The following is a 16,098-nucleotide window of genomic DNA, read 5'->3' on the forward strand; positions in this document are numbered from 1 at the left end:
TTGATCTTTGGGTTGTGAGTTTGAGCCCCATGTCGGGGGTAGAGATTACTTAAATAAATAAATAAACTTAAAAAATGCATATATACCTAATAACTTCAAAGCAGATAAAGCAAAAGGAGAAAGCAAGGAAAGCAAAATAAAAATGGACAAATTCACAACACAGTGGAAGATGTTAATCTCTCTCAGTAACTGACAGATAAAGTCAGCAATTAGTAAGGATTGGGAAATTTAGGTCCATAGATGAGAAATGACACACTTTCCTTCATCCTTCTACAGTCCTCGAGTGCCTGCCACATCCCACATACCACACTTACATGCTTTGCCATTAATCCTGAGAGACAAAAGGTGTTTTTACTTTTACTAGGTAGGAAATTTAGTTCCATTTCATAAATTAGGAGGCTGAGGCTCAGCGAGATTAAATAATTTGGTAGTTAAATAATTTGGGTAAGATACTCTTCCTCAGAAATCTTAAATGTCAAACCCCACACCCAGCATAGCCTTCCTACTGGTGGACAACCTTAATCCCTCCACACTTCCTCCTTGGCTTCTTTAACTTCCTGGAGACCTCTTGTCCCAGTCTTTGTGTCCCCTCCCATCATACTTCCTTCTTCCCCCTCCTGGATCCCTGGAGGGTAATTTCAATCTCTGAAGCTTCTCTTTCTAAAACCACCAAGAACCTACTAATTACCAAGTCCAGGATCTATTTTTCAGATTTTTTACAATCTGGACTCCTCCATTTATATCCTAAGGCCTCAATATAAATGGAGCTACATGAATAAAAATGAAACAATAAGCACCCAAATTCTACCTGTTCTTTGCATCCACCTGCTGAGGTGAGGTGGATAAAGAACCCCTGGAGTCCCTGAAAAACTACCCATCTATTTCTGAGAGACCTCAGGCTTCAGCTCCTATGGGCTCACAAGCAACCTGTTCCAGTAGGGCTCCCCCTATCTTTCCCTGCTTTGATTGAGGCAAAGAGCACTTGAGAGGCCAAAGCTGTGAGGAATACCACTGTGGAGGGGGGAATGCTTCTCTCTGCTTTGAGAATCCTCCAGAACAGCTTGCTACTTGAAATCTTTACTCCATAAAAGAGAGGTATATGCAAAATGATCTCCAAAGGCCAAAGGAGCCATTAGTTTGACAAGAAACAATTTATTAAAGGGACATATGGACAGAAGCCTATGTCTTGGGCAACCAAAAGATGAGTAAATGTCCACAACTCTGTCTCCCATAAGACCTGCTTTTATAGCCTAGAGGCTGGGGAGTACATGCTCTGGGACCACCAGGAGGAGAATTTTTGAAAATAGGTGTCTGTCATATTCATATCTCCAGAGCATATTGAGGACATTATGCCCTGAGGATGTACTTAAGGGTGTGGATAAACAAAAAGAAAGAATATGTTTGTGGGGTTGTGCTCAAGAAGGCTTCAGATCGTGGAGCGACCATCATGGTGGATTTGTCCAAGATGGTGTCAGTCTGGTTCACACACCCTACATTTTTTTCATTATGCTATGTTCCTCCATAGGACTTAGACATGAATGCAGACTTAGAAGTGAACTCAGATTCTTCACCCTCCCACACTCCCCTGCCTCTCCCAAGCTGTAAGGTATTTTCCTTGGGTCAAGTTCATAATACCAGAGTTCTTCCCTCAGTGAAGCAGACCCTGCTGCTTGGCTCCCTAATGGCCATTCCCTCTTCTGTCTTCCTAACAGCCCCCAACCTCTTTCAGGTATTCACTCTCCTGTAAGAACTATTTTAGGGGAAGTAGTTCAGGGCCTGGGCCTATAAGGAGGGTCACTGTTAGTTTACTGTCATTAAAGCAGTCCCAGTGTCTCTTGCTAGTGATTGTTTCAAGCATGGTCTTCTTTTTTTAATTCTTTTTAATTTTTTATTTTAAAGAGAGAGAGACAGAGAGAGAGAGAGAGAGAGAGAGAGAGAGAGAGAGAGAGAGAGAGAGAATCTCAAGCAGATTCTATGGCCAGCAAGGAGCCGGACATAGGGCTTGATCCTATGACCCTGGGATCAGGACCTGGGCCAAAATAAAGAATTGGATGCTCAACCGACTGAGCCATGCAGGTGCCACAAGCATGGACTTATTAAATGTTGTCCCATTTCCATGAGGCTGAAAAACTGAAGCTCAAGTTCACGAAGTTCAATGTATTCAAGGTAAAAGCTGATTTCATTACTTTTCATTCATTGCCCTCTGAATTCTAGCTTTTGTCTCTTTCTGGCCTGAGCATTGCTTACTTTACCGTCAGTTCATAAGTGTGTTTAATAAGATTGTTTTTCAAAAAGAAAAAAGATTTTTTTTCCTTTATCTAGAATTTGGGGGTGTTTAGAAGGTTTATGAGGTTTAGTTGGGTACCTAGGCACTATACAATCAGAAGTGTTCCCCATTTCCTAGTCTATAAAATTATGTGGTTGTACTAGATCAGTGATTCCTGAATTTTTTGGAATATGAACTATACATGCCCAAATCCCTCAAATTCCCTTTACCAGCCTTGTGCCTGCAACCCTTCATTAAGTGTTCAAGGATTGCCCTTGGGAGCTGGAGACTTCTTTTCCCTTAGGAGAGCTGAAAGTGCCTGGCAGTTTATGACCCACACAAAACGGCAGGGCACCTGGCCCATAGCCAATGACCCACTGCCATGAGAGTACAAAAGCCTAGCTACTTTGTCTTGAGTAGGAAAAAACTTGAAGGTGCAATTAATGCCCCCGAGTTCCCTAAGCATCAGGCTGAGTGTGGTTTCACACAATATTACACTCTTCCCTGGTTTCGTCCCCTTTCCCTACTATCCTGCTTCCTTTTCTACCTTACTGGCTTCTCCTGGGAACATTTCTTTACTAAATCACTTACACATGAATCTTCACTTCAGGATTTGCTTCTGGGAGAATCTGACCTACAGTGTGGGTTCCTTTGAGAATCTGATAAAAGTCATGGACCTTGTCCCCAGAAAAATACATTTACACATACTCAAAATATTCTATATATCTTTTTGCTCCCATGGACTCAAGATTAGGAACTATAGACAAAAATGACCTCTGGGGTGCCTCCAGAGCTAACTTTGCCATGTTTCCTGCCCTGTGTGGGTTTGAGGAGTTTAGCTTTGAGATTCTAAACTGGGGCCTCGGGTACCTAACTAACTGGCTTGGTCAACCAAGCATGAAACTCTTGATCTCAGGGTCATGAGTTTGAGCCCCATGTTGGGTGTAGAGATTACTTAAACAAACTTTAATAAATCAAAAAGGGCTTCCAGGAATGTGGGATCCAATATCCTTTTAGTAAATTCCTTTTCTGCTTAAACTAGCTAGCACTGGTTTCTGTTGCTCTCAACTAAGAATCTTGACAGAGACACTGCCACATGCTTCATCTCCCAGCAGCTCCTGACACACCATGCTGGTTTTGCTCATGTTGTCTTCTCTGCCTGGAATGCCCTTCCTCTTCCTTTTCATCTAACTGCTATTCATATTTAAAGTCAACTCTGACAACACCTCCTCTAGGGAGCCTTCCCTGAGATCTGTTTATGGGTCCATCACTCCTTTTCTGGGTAAGTTCCTCAAAGATAGGGACTAGGCTTCGTTTTTGTTAGTAACCCCAGCACATAGCTCAGGGCCTGCTACATAGTAGAAGCTGAAACTATTTTTAGGATGAATGCGTGAATACAGGTAATTTGTGGTGGAGGCATGGTTTAATCCAGTTCTTTCGGCTTCAAAGTCTGTGTATTTTCTACCTTAGATATCAGGAGGCAGGGGCAGACTTGTTGAGACTGAAGTTTTTTCCAGCTCAGTCGTTCCCTGTTGCCCCTGACCTTGCTGAGGCTGTAGATGCTTCTCTGGATGCCATAGCATAGTCCAAAAGGCCTGGTGCCTCCCTGTGCTCACCCTTAATGTGCCCTCAGTTGGAAAACAAAAGTGGGCAGGATGACACTCCCTAAGGTGGTGGTTGTGGTTGCTGCTATTCCTGGACTCCCTGCTGGTGGGGCCCAGTCTGGCAGCTCTGCTGTCCCCTCCTCCTTCCTGCCTGCCATGCTGTGCCCCACCACACCCCCTTCATCTCCCTCCCTCTCCTTTCCTACCCTGGCCAGGAGCTGGGGACACAGGACAGCGAGTAAACCTCAGAAGAACCACTTCTCCAGCGAGTGCCTGAAGAAAACCAGCCACCTCTCCTGTGACCCCAGTCCCCAGGCCTGTTCACTGCCCTGTTGTAGAACCTCAGGCCTAGCTAGGCTGTGGGCTCTGGCCTCTGCTGGGAGCCTGGACTTTGGCTGAAGCTCCTCAGGCAGGGGCTGTGCTGCCCCCCTGGGGAGAACCTGTTCTCTCCTCCTGTGTCCAAGACCAGACTAACTCTGGGATATGCCACTAAGGGGTGGCCTGGGGGGTGGGTCACTGTGAGAAGATGTGCTGCTCCCCACTTGCTTTCCCTGAGGGGCCCAGCTCTCCAGCTGTTTTCTTCCTCTGGGCTGTGGAACCTTCTGTGGGTGAAGAAGGCAGATGTTACTCTCCCCACCGGGCCCCTGAACATCCTCTCCTCCCCAGTATGGGGCACTGCCTCTTTCCCAGTTAATTCTGTAGTGACAGCTGCCCTTTACCCCAACATGCAGTGAGGGGTGACGGGAGCGGGGTCACCTCCACCTCACGGTCCCACTCTTGGGTTCAGGGCCTGTGTCTGGGAGGGAGCCACAGGCCTGAGTCCTTCTGGGGTGGACCTGGCCCACCCAGCAGAGGGGTCACTAGGGCAGGTCTGTGGGGCTCCAGCGTGGGACCGGGCTGGTGGCTCAGAGGCATCTGTCTGTGGGCAGGGTGGACTTGGAAAGGCACAGAGTAAACCTGCAGGACTCCTCACCTGCCTTTTCAAAGTGCTTTTCCCTTTACTCTGTCAGGGGATTTCAGGCATCCATGGGATTGCATGTTCGAGAAAATGGGCGGTGTGGTGCCCTTGCTCATCAAAGTAGCAGTTGTACCTGTAACGAGTCCCCAGGACAGTGCTTTCCCATCCAAGCAAGTGGTTCCCAGCTGTGGCTGGAGTGAATCACCGAGAGCTTTTAAAAAATACTGATGTCCAGGCTGCACCCATATCCTTAAATCAGCATCTCTGATGGGCATGGGCCGGGTGTGTTTTAAAGCTCCCTGCATGACCCAAATGTGCAGCATTCAGGCCTCACAAGGACCCTGAAAGACGGGCACTGTCGTCATCCTCACTGTGCAGAGGCACCAGTAGGGCTCAGTGAGGTAAAGGCAACTAGAAGGGATGGGGCTGGAGTCCCACATAGAACCAAGAAGGTGTCCCCCTGCTTGCTGTGGATCCAGGCTTCCTGTGGGACCGTGAGGCCTCAGACTGGCCAGGGAGCTTGTCTCCTTTGGCTGGGAAGACATTTCTGCCACCTCTTTCTCAAAGCACTGGGCTGGGACTCCCCCGAGCCCAGAATGCAGTGGGTCACCTCCTCTCACCAGCCCTGGGTTCCTTTCACTGGAAAGGCGTGCCCTTTGGTGAGGGGAAGGATGCATTTTTGAGGTGAAATGTTGTATAACAGCCAGGAACAGAAAATATTAAAAGCCCACTGGCGCCAACAAGGTTCATAGCAGGGCCAGAAAGTGCAGAAAAGAGGAGGAACGCTTCCTGTGGTGAGGGCCCTAAAACTGGTGGGATCAGCCGAGCACCCACACCCTGTATCCCAGGCTGTCTCCATTTTCACAGTTAGAGCAGGCCTCTCCTGGGCCAGAGGAAGGTCTTGGGGTGGTGATCCCAAGGGGAAAGCTCTATGGGTATATTAGGTTTGTTTTACCTCACACTCCAAAGCGGGTGGTAACATAGGGGTATGGGGCCACTGAGGACAGAATGTCCTACTGGGAGTACGTGAGGTGAGGTCACCCAGTCCACACACAGGTTCTGAACATTCCAGATGCTGGGATGCCAAGGGAATGAGACACGGTCCCTATCCTCTAGAGATTTCACTACAGAGATGGGGCAAGCAAGAAAACAGCATTGGTAGAATGTGATGAATGTTCTACTGGAAAAGTGCTCAGGGCACAGGGCTTGTAGAAAACAGCAGAAGGGCAGTTAGCCCAGTGTGGGGCTATGAGGAGAGGTTCTTGGAGGAAGTGGTACTTGACTGAGTCTTGCTATAAATAGATACTGTGAGAATGTGCACAAAGCTTGTGAGTGGGTACATGCCCTTAGGAGCCTATCTCTGGGAGCTTGGAAAAAGAGACACAGAGACACAAGCAAATGGATTCACTGCCCCCTTGGAGACCCCTGCCATCTCTCCCTTTCCCATGGCCGATCACAAACACACTTGTAGTCACAATTGCACATAAACACACACACACATGCACAAGGTAGTGGAGAAAGTTCCAGAATTCTTCTCAGTGAGAGAGTTCCTCCTGTAAAGAAAGGCCTCACTGGGAACTTGAGGTAGAAGATGAGGCCACTGGTGGCTGGACATCTGCAGTGATGGGCTTCAGAGGCTGGAGGAGCTGCTCTGCTGAAACCAGGGAGAAGAGTCTGGAGGGAGGTGGAAGGAACAGTGGTGGAAGAGGGAGGAGCTTTAGAGTTCTTCAGATCCTCTCATTTTACTGTGAAGGAAACTAAGGTCCAGAGAAGGAGATGAAATGCCTCAAGTTACACTGCACTTGGGGATCAGAGCTGAGTACGAGCATATACACATCATGACATACCCAGTCAGCTTTGCACACTCCCATATGGCCACTCTCATTGCAGGCACACAGAGTTATGCACACAGCTATTCCATAGCAGGTGATGTCCCCTGAGTTGCTGCCATTTACATTTCAGGCAGCTCTGATCTCTCATTAAGCTAGAGCAGTTGGGTCATGTCTGCCTGCCCACTCTCCTCCACCAGCTCCAGCCCTCATGCATTATGAAGCCCATAGTGGGAAGCAGAGCATTCAGGAACCTGGGATCATGCAGTCTATGGGTCTGCTGTGAGTATTCCCTGGAAGGTCCATCAAGCAGACAGGTTTATCCCATAACTGACTCAGAGCTGCCCAGGCATCAGGGGTCACAGCTGGACCTGCATCCCCAAAAGAGGAAGTCTCAGTATCCCAAGGCAGAGCCAGAGGCCTCACCCTACCCAGAAGAGGGACTGCAGTCCCCTAGCTTATTTTTAAAGTAACCTCTACGCCCAACATGGGGCTCAAACTCATGGCTCCTGAGATCAAGAGTCTCATGCTCTAACCGACTGAGCCAGCCAGGCACCCCAGCAGAAGCTTTATATATCTTGCACAGTGTACTTTCTCCTTCACTGATTATGATCAAGCTAAAATGAAAATCAACAGCAACTTTGACAGGTAAAAGCAACCAGAAAGATAAAGGCAGCTGATGCCTTCTCAGGGCATTCTCTTTCATGGAGGCTGATTAGTTGAGTGCAGATGATTCAAAACCTCTCTGATCAAGGAGCCTCCGGGGGTATATGAGTGTCATCGGAGAAGAGAGGCAGTTCTGGACCCAGACTGTGCTTGACAGTCATAGCAATTTCCTGGTGCAGGTCTCAGCAGACTCGTCTAAGTCCTCGGGAGAGTAGAGGGGCTGTAAGTTAAAGCTAAAAGAGCTGTTCATTGAAAAGTCTGTGTTTTATTCAGGCATAAGCAGTTCTCTTTTGGGATCAGGTAAGGCATTCATCCCTGCTATGCTACTGACTTTTGTGTAAGAAAGCTCTAGAGTGCTGGCATCAATGCCTCAAAGAGCCATAGCGTTAAAAACACATATAGGGGCTGGTCAAGAGAAAGGAAAGTCTTTTCAACAAACAGTGCTGGAATAATTGGACATTCACATACAAAAAAAAAAAAAAAATGAAATTTGACCTATGTTTTGCACTATTTGCAAAAACTAGTTAAAAACGAACCATAGATAAAACCCCAAATGAAAAAACTCCTAGAGAAAACATAGGAGAAAATCTTGTGACTGTAGGTTAGGCAAAAATTTCTTAGATCCAACACCAAAAGCACAGTCCATAAATTTAAAAAATTGATAAATTGAACTTCATCAAAATTGAGAACTTCTGCTTGTCAAAAGATTGTTAAGAAAATGAAAAGCAAGCTACAGATTGGGAAAAAATTTTTAAGGTAAGTATCTGATAAAAGACTTATATCCAGAATATATACTCAGTATGGGTTTCCCCTCCTATCTGAAAGAGGAGCATTCCCATTAAAACTGTCCTTAGCTGAAATGATGTGAAATGAATTTTACATTAATTTATATGGAAAAAAAATTGAGCCTTCCCAAACCAAAAACTAACCTTTCTTAGGCTTTTCTGATACCTTAGGACACATCTTGCTAGCAAAAGCACAAAATAAATTGAGATAAAGCACAGATGCTTACAGACACAGTTCAAAGCTGTGGCAGCTGGATGCTGAGTGTAGTTCCCAGGGAAGGAGCTTGGCTGCATCACTCTCGCTGCTCAGGTGCCCCGCCTCTATGATGGCTCACTAACAGATGCTGAACACCGTTTTTGCTTTCACTGACATTTTTTGGTAAAACTGAATATCATCTTCAGATTTCACTTGGTTAGTGAAAATAGGCACTAATGCAGGTCTTTTTATAAAAGTGAAGTGTAAGGTGAATTTTTGAGAAGCTGGGGATATCTGTAATTAAGACAACAATCCAAATATAAAGCAGGAAAATATCTGAATGGGAAGTTCACCAAAAAAGACCTATGTATGACAAATAAGAATATAAAAAGATGCTCAACATCATTGGTCACCACAGAAATGCAAATTAAAACTACAATGAAATCACACTACACATCCTATTAGAAGGGCTAAAAGCAAACATGAAACTTTGATAGAATCAGGTGCTGATGAGAATACTGGGCAACTGAGACTCTCCTACATTGCTGGTAGGATCGTAAATGGTATAATCACTCTGGAAAACAGTTTGGCAGTTTCTTGTAAGATTAAACATACACTTTCTTATAACCCGGCAATCCCACTCTTAGTATTTACCCAAATAAATGAGAAATGTGTACACAAAAATCTGTACACCAGGGTGCCTAGATGGCTTAATCAGTTAAGCATCCAAACCTTGATTTCATGATCTCATGGTTCATGAGATTGAGCCCTGCGTTGGGCTCTGTGCTCAGAGCCTGGAGCCTGCTTCGGATTCTGTGCCTCCCTCTCTCTCTGCCCCTACCCTGTTGACGCTCTGTCTCTCTCTGTCTCAAAAATGAATGAACATTAAAAAAGAAGTGAATAAAATGTGAAAGAAACTGTTTAAAAAATAAGTACACAAATATTTATAGCTAAACTGTAACTGCTAACAAGTGAACACAATCCACCCATTCTTCAAGTGGTGAATTGATAGATAAACCACATGTAGCCATACAATGGAATACTACTTGGCAATAAAAAGGAATGAGCTATTGGCACATTCAGCAACATGGATGAGTACACTAAATGAAAGAAAGAAAACTTAAAAAGCTTATATCAAAGGATTCCACTTATAGGACATTCTTGAAAAGACAAAACTACAGGGAAAGAAAACAAACCAGTGATTGTCAGCAGCTGAAGATGGAGGGAGGCGTTCACTACAAAGGGAATTTCTGAGGTGATGGAAATATTTTATATCTTGATATGATGGTGGTTACCTGATTGCTTGCGTTTGGCAAAAATCACAGAATGGTGTATTCAAAATGGTGAATTTTATAGTATGAAAATTATGTTTCAATCTTTTTAAATTTCTTCTTCCCTTTTTTTTGCCTTCCTTGTCACTGACCAACATCTTGTCCTCGAAGCTCTTGCTCTCCTGAGGGGAAAGTGTCCCAATTCAGCCACCCTGAATGCTGCTTGCCTTCTGGGAACAAAAGGTTAGCCCACAAAGAATGCTCTCTGGGGGCCCATGTGTCTGTCTCTCTTCCTCTGTCCCACCCTGTCTGGCTAAGCCTGTTAACCAAAGCCTTTCTAACCTCCATTTCCCCTTCTTCCCTCCTGTTCACCCTGGCCATCTGGAGTCCCAAATCTTCACAGCTTAGGTGCTGTGTAGGCGAAAGAGTCTTCTTGGAAAGAGGGAGGCTCCTCACACTCAATTCTCCATAGCTCTAACCTGTACAACAGCTGTGTGTCCTGGAAACTTCCAGCCAGGGAGGGCTTCCACCTAGCATCCATCTCACCTCATCCCTGAGCAAGAACACCCCCATCTTTGCTGATGGCTCTTTTGGACTGCTAGCATCTTGGTCAGAGCTGAGGTCATACCACACACAGAGCCACCAGGCCCCTCTTGAGGGAGTCATGAAAAGAAGCCTTGGGTCATAGGTAGACACAATGGGCTGAGCTTCACAAACAACCAGGGCAAACACATTATGATGAGTGTGACAATCAGGGGAGGGGTGTGTGAACACTTGTGAGAGACTACCCTAGTAAGTTGTGCACCCCCTAATCCTTCACAAAATCATGAATGTAGATGTTTCTGAGAAATCCTGGAGGCACTGTGGGGACACTATGATGTCCACATATAGAGCATGAACTCACTGCTTCAGGCAGTAAATGCTACAACATCACTGGATGTGAGCAAACGGACTCACCATGGCAAGCTTGGTGAACATCACGGGGACATAGTGGAAATCTCATAGTCAGTCATGAAAATGGGGCATGAACATATTGTGGTGAGCATGGTGAACACTAGAGGCACTGCTTGTGAACATAAGGCTGTGACTGGTGAATACTATGGGGACAGTGAACCGACCCTGTTTGGAGCTGGAGGAGCATTCTGTGGTGACTGCAGTAAACACATTATACAAGGTGGAGTCCTCTAATGGACATGTTCTGGGGTATCTTCTGGGCCCATAGCCCATTCTGAGGGAATCTGCTCCCACCTAAAACCTGCACAAAGTAAAACAAGGTGCTGACAGATTTCTTTCTTTCTTTCTTCTCTTTTCTTTTCTTTCTTTCTTTCTTTCTTTCTTTCTTTCTTTCTTTCTTTCTTTCTTTCTTTTTTTTTTAAGAGTATTTATGTATTTTTGAGAGAGAGAGTGAGAGAGAGAGCAGGGGAGGGGCAGAGAATGGGAAAGACAGAATCCCAAGCAGACTCCACACCATCAGTGAGGAGCCTGACATGGGGCTTGAACTCACGAACTGTGAGATCATGACCTGAGCTGAGATCAAGAGTCAGACGCTTAACCAGCTGAGCCACCCAGGGGCCCCTGGGTTTTTTTCTTTTTCTTCCATTTTCTAAGCTGGAGTTATTATGGTTGTTCAGTTTTGCTCAGCTCTTCTGGGGTGTGTTGATGTGATTACCAGGTGAGAAGGAGTCATACATGGGTAGATTTGTAACAAAACAAATGGAGGGTAAACTCTCCAGGTTGATAGCTGTGAAAGTGGTGTCTTGATATCAAGACTCAACTCCTGAGTCTCCTGGGTGGCTCAGTTGGTTAAGCAACCAACTTCAGCTCAGGTCATAATCTCACGGTTAGTGAGTTCAAGCCCCGTGTCGGGCTCTGTGCTGACAGCTTGGAGCCTGGAGCCTGCTTCAGATTCTGTGTCTCCCTGTCTCTCTCTGCCCTTCCCCAACTTGTGCTCTGTCTTTCTCTGTCTCTCAAAAATGAATAAAAACATTTTTAAGAATTAAAAAAAAAAAGACTCAACTCCTGATATCAAAGTTAATAGTTAGACATTTTTGATCAATTCCTCCTAGGATAGGAATGCTTGTGTTCATGGTTGTGCTTTTAGTAGGTACATGTTATTTTTTTTCTTCCCAGCATCCATTCTTCCTACTTCCAATGATAGCACCACACTTTTCCTTTGGGAAAAATCAGTCCATGTGATTCTAGTGGGGCTGATATACCCCTGGCTCAAGAAGTGAGCTTATCAGAGCTTTCCATCCCATGGTTACAGGGTTTGGGTCAGGAATGGGTCAAGGAGAGCCTTTCTGAGAGCTTCTGCTAGAACAATTCAGGAAGAGACATTTTCTTTCCACTGGAGATTTGAGATGTGCTAAGAGGGAGCCTGAAGCTTCTGGAAGATATGACATGGAAACAGCTTCTATTCCAGTTACTACTGTTGTGTAACAAACTACCCCAAATCTTAGTGGCTTAAATGGCAATTAAGGATGAGAGACCACATCCTTAATGTGGTGTCTCATCCTTTTTTTTAATGTTTATTTATTTATTTCGAGAAAGAGAGAACACACTCATGAGCTAGGCAGGGGCAGAGAGAGAGAGGGAGAGAGAGAATCGCAATCAGGCTCTGAGCTGTCAGCAAGAAGCCCATTGCAGGGTTCAGTCTCATGAACCATGAGATCATGACCTGAGCTGAAATCAAGACCTGGGCAACTCAACTGACTGAGCAACCCAGGTACCCTGTGGTCTCTCATAGGTCAGGATTTCATGTAGGACTTGAGTGCATAATTGTGCTTTTTGTGACATCAGTTGAGGACACTAAGTGACACTCACCTGGTAGATGAGCTGGTCTGGTCTGTCCAAGATAGCTATACTCACGTTTAGTGCCTTGGTGGGACTACTGACTAGGACACTACAGCAGGCCTCTCCAAGATGGTGGTCTCAGGGTAGTTAGACTTCTTACATGGCAGCTGGCTTTCCCCAGAGTGAGTGTCCCAAGAGATCCAAGTGGAAGCTGCATGAACTTTTGTGACTGGCCTTAGAAGTCCACTTCATTTGGGGAGCCTGGGTGGCTCAGTTCGTTGACCGTCTGACTTCTGCTCAGGTCATGATCTCAAGGTTCATCGGTTCAAGCCCTACATCGGATTTGCTGCTATCAGTGCAGAGCCCACTTCAGATCCTCTGTTCCCTTCTCTCTCTGCCCCTCCCCCACTCACACTCTCTCTCTGTCTCAAAAATAAATAAACATTTTAAAAAAAGAAAAAAAAAAGAAGTCAACTTCATTCTTGGTTAGAAGCAAGTCATAGACCAGCTTAGATTCAAGGGAAGGAAACAGGATTTTATCTCACTCTCTTTTTAAGTTTACTTATTTATTTTGAGAGAGAGAAAGAGCATGTGTGCAAGTGGGGGAGGGGCAGAGAGAGAGCGGGAGAGAGAGAAGCCCAAACAGGCCCTGTGCTGACAGCACAGGGTTTGATCCCACAAACTGTGAGATCATGACCTGAGCTGAAATTGAGTCAGATGCTTAACCAACTGAGCCACTCAGGCACCCCATGATTCTATCTCTTAATGGTAGATAGCACAGTCATATTGTACAAGAACATGTGCAATGGAAGCTATTGTTGTAGCCATCTTTGGAAAGTACAGACTGCCACACCCTCCTTGAGAATAAATCCATCTCAGAGGAAGCTGTTGAGATATGAAAAGAGAACAGCCCGGATGTTGTCTGAGTACCTGGATCCAATTTGCCCTAGGACTTCAGTTATGAGAGCCATCAGATTCCTTTTCTCCTTAAACCAATCTGAGTTGTGCTTTCATCTCTTGCAATGGAAAGAACTTTTACTCTTAGTGTACCAGTTATCTATTGCAGTGTAACAGACCACCCCAAAACTCAGTGGTTTATTAATAATTTGTTATTTCTCATGATTCTGTGGGTTGGCTGGCCCATTCCTCTGCTAGTCCTATTTGGGCTCACTCATGCAACTGCTGGGGTGGAAAGTTCAAGATGGCCTCATTCACATATATAGCTGTTGGCTAGGAGCCTCAGTTCTCCTCCATGTGCTCTCTCATCCTCCCATAGGATAGACTGACTTCCTTACAGGGTGATCTCAGGACAGTGTTCCAAGGGAGTGAAGGTAGCAAGGTCTCTTGAGGCCTAACCTCCAGAATTTGTACAGCATCAGTCTCTCAAAGTCCTTTGCTCAAAGCAAGTTACAAAGCCAGTCCAGGTCAAAGGAGAGAGTAAATAGAATCCACCTCATAATGGGGGAATTACAGAGACTTTGTGGCCATGGTGTGATAGACAACTGTATCATGTTAGATGGGAACACATTTAGAATTAGTGTATGTATAGGAAGTCGGGTGTGTGTGCCAGGCAGGCAGAGTCAGACTATTCTAGGCATGTTCTCATTGAGGAGCACATAGTTGGAATGTGATTTCCATGGTGGCTGCTCTGAGCTGAGGGCCTCTCACTGGTTTCCAGGGGCAACTTTGAGTTAAGACCTACTGTGTCTGGGTGACTTCACCTTTCAGAGCCTCAGTTTTTCCTTTGTAAAATGGGTGTGATTGTCACAGATCTGCTGTGAGGCTGAGGATGACGACAGTGAATGTGCTTTATAAATTACAGTGCCAACCCCCTGTGACTGAACGTTATCCTGAGAAGGAATAATCAAGGTGGGCCTGGGTGGCCAAAGATGGCAGGAGGGAAGAGATTGAGATGGGGCTTTGAAAGATGGGGATGTTCACATGGGTAGGGAGGAAGGGCTGGATTTCAAGATGGGACGCTGAGGAATAAAAGTATAAAGGCACAGAGGTAGAACAGTGACAGACTGAACACAGGATAGGGAGGACAACAATGAGGTCAGAGAGTGAGCTCTTCCACTGCCCTGGACTCTGGGTTTTTGGGATCCCAAGTATTGGATGAGCAGCCCCTGGTGGTCACTCAGAGCTGAAGTCCTCTGGTCCCCAGGAATGAGCAGCAGCCTATCCCTACCCAGGCCTGCACAGCCTCCTCAGACCACAGGTGGACGATAACAGGAACATGGGAGAGGTCAGAAAGAATGTTAGAGGCAGAGCACCTTTTTCTGGAGCCACGAGGATCACATCAGACCCCCCCCCACACACACACACACACAAGTGTTCCCAAGCTCCTTTACCCTCAGCAGGGTGGGAACTGTGGCCATAGGCTTAGGTCACAGGTGGCCTGGCTACACGGGGCTCCAAGCCCCTTGATCCCCTGGACAGCGGTTGGAGTGGTTGATGGGTTTCCAGTGTGTTCCAGGGAGGGGCTTGGAGCTGCTGCAGACTAGCCTGGCCTGCAGAAGCCCCAGGTGGCCACTTGTGGCTGGGCCTAACCTATCCAGGCCAGGCCTTGACTGTCCAGACCTGTGGCCACCTCCCAAGCGCTGCCTATCCTAGGGTCCTGACTGAGGAGAACAGACTTTTCTTCCTCAAAGGAATCCTGGGAGGGGTGGTAGGGGTAGACTCACATTCCCTCCAGTCTATCCCTGCACAGCTCACAGCTCAGTCCCACTTATGACAGGAAAGGATCCTTTGATGGGGGGTGGGGGTAGGAGGTTGCAAGGCAGGGAGGGAGGAGATGGGTTGAAGGAACACAAATGGCAGGGTTGGAATTGGAACCCAGGGACTCTAGCTCACAGTCCCTCAGCCCTGTGCCAACCATGGCAACACCCATGGCCATTTGGGGCTAGGGAAGCGGGGGCCCCACTATGAGCTCTGGCCCAAGCAAGGAGACCCAGGCAGGATTTGTGGCCTAAAGGGCTCCTCTTTGCCAAACCCTTACCCCATAGGGTACCCTGCCTCCTACTACAGAAAAAGAAGAGAGGGGTGCAGTTGGGAGGCTGGGGAAGTCCCTTTCACACACCCTTGGGTCCATAAAGTGGAGGCTTTGGAAAGCAACTGATTATCCTGCCCTTGACCTCTGGTCCTCTGGTTTACTTCCCCCCACCTCCTGGATACCTTGCTCTCTTTATCCAGCCTCAGTGGTCAGTTTGCTTCTCTAGGCTCCCTCCTGATCTCTGGCCAGACTTCTTACAGCTGTCTTGCCTTCCTTTCTCTCCTCCATACAATGTTTGTTGTCAACATCTTATCAAACCTTGCCAGCACTGGCGGGGGCCTCAGAGCTTGCTCTGTCCAAATTTTTGTGGCACAGGTGGAGACACCGAGGCCCAGGGTCACTTGGGTCATTGCTTGTCCAAGGTCACACATCAGAATTAGCAACAAGCCAGTACTAAGGCTTTTGACTCCTGAGTTCCTATTTTTCTCTTGTCCTTTGATCTGGCTATTATGGTTCAGTCTTTGTCCTCAGACTAGTAGAGCTCTTACGAGATTTACTCAGTTCAGATTTTGCCTTCAAAGTCATGCATGAAGCTGCTTCATGGTTTGGCTCTGATAACAAATTGGACAAGACTGGGACTGGCTACAGAATCTATGAGCCAACAGCTAGGAGCTGGGAGGGAGACCAGGCTCCAGGAGACAAAGCAAACCAGATCTGGCCTTAGATCAGCTTTGGGGC

General features: G+C 46.5%; 1 long non-coding RNA gene across 4 annotated transcripts in view; it reads right to left on the minus strand.

Annotated features, from left to right (window-relative positions):
• The window catches only part of LOC113601846 (uncharacterized), an 81,215-nt gene that overhangs the window by 33,564 nt on the left and 31,553 nt on the right, over positions 1-16,098 (minus strand). The window contains exons 4-5 of one of the 4 annotated variants that reach the window (XR_008299119.1): positions 8,336-8,598; positions 1,919-7,525 (exon numbers count right to left, since the gene is read on the minus strand). The exons of 2 other annotated variants lie outside the window; for them this stretch is intronic. This is a non-coding gene — a long non-coding RNA (uncharacterized LOC113601846). Of the gene's footprint in view, positions 1-1,918; positions 8,599-16,098 lie in introns of those variants that run through there. One more of the 4 variants, XR_008299118.1, reaches the window with a different exon arrangement.

Source organism: Acinonyx jubatus, chromosome B3 (assembly GCF_027475565.1).
Source record: "Acinonyx jubatus isolate Ajub_Pintada_27869175 chromosome B3, VMU_Ajub_asm_v1.0, whole genome shotgun sequence".
Lineage (NCBI taxonomy): Eukaryota > Metazoa > Chordata > Mammalia > Carnivora > Felidae > Acinonyx > Acinonyx jubatus.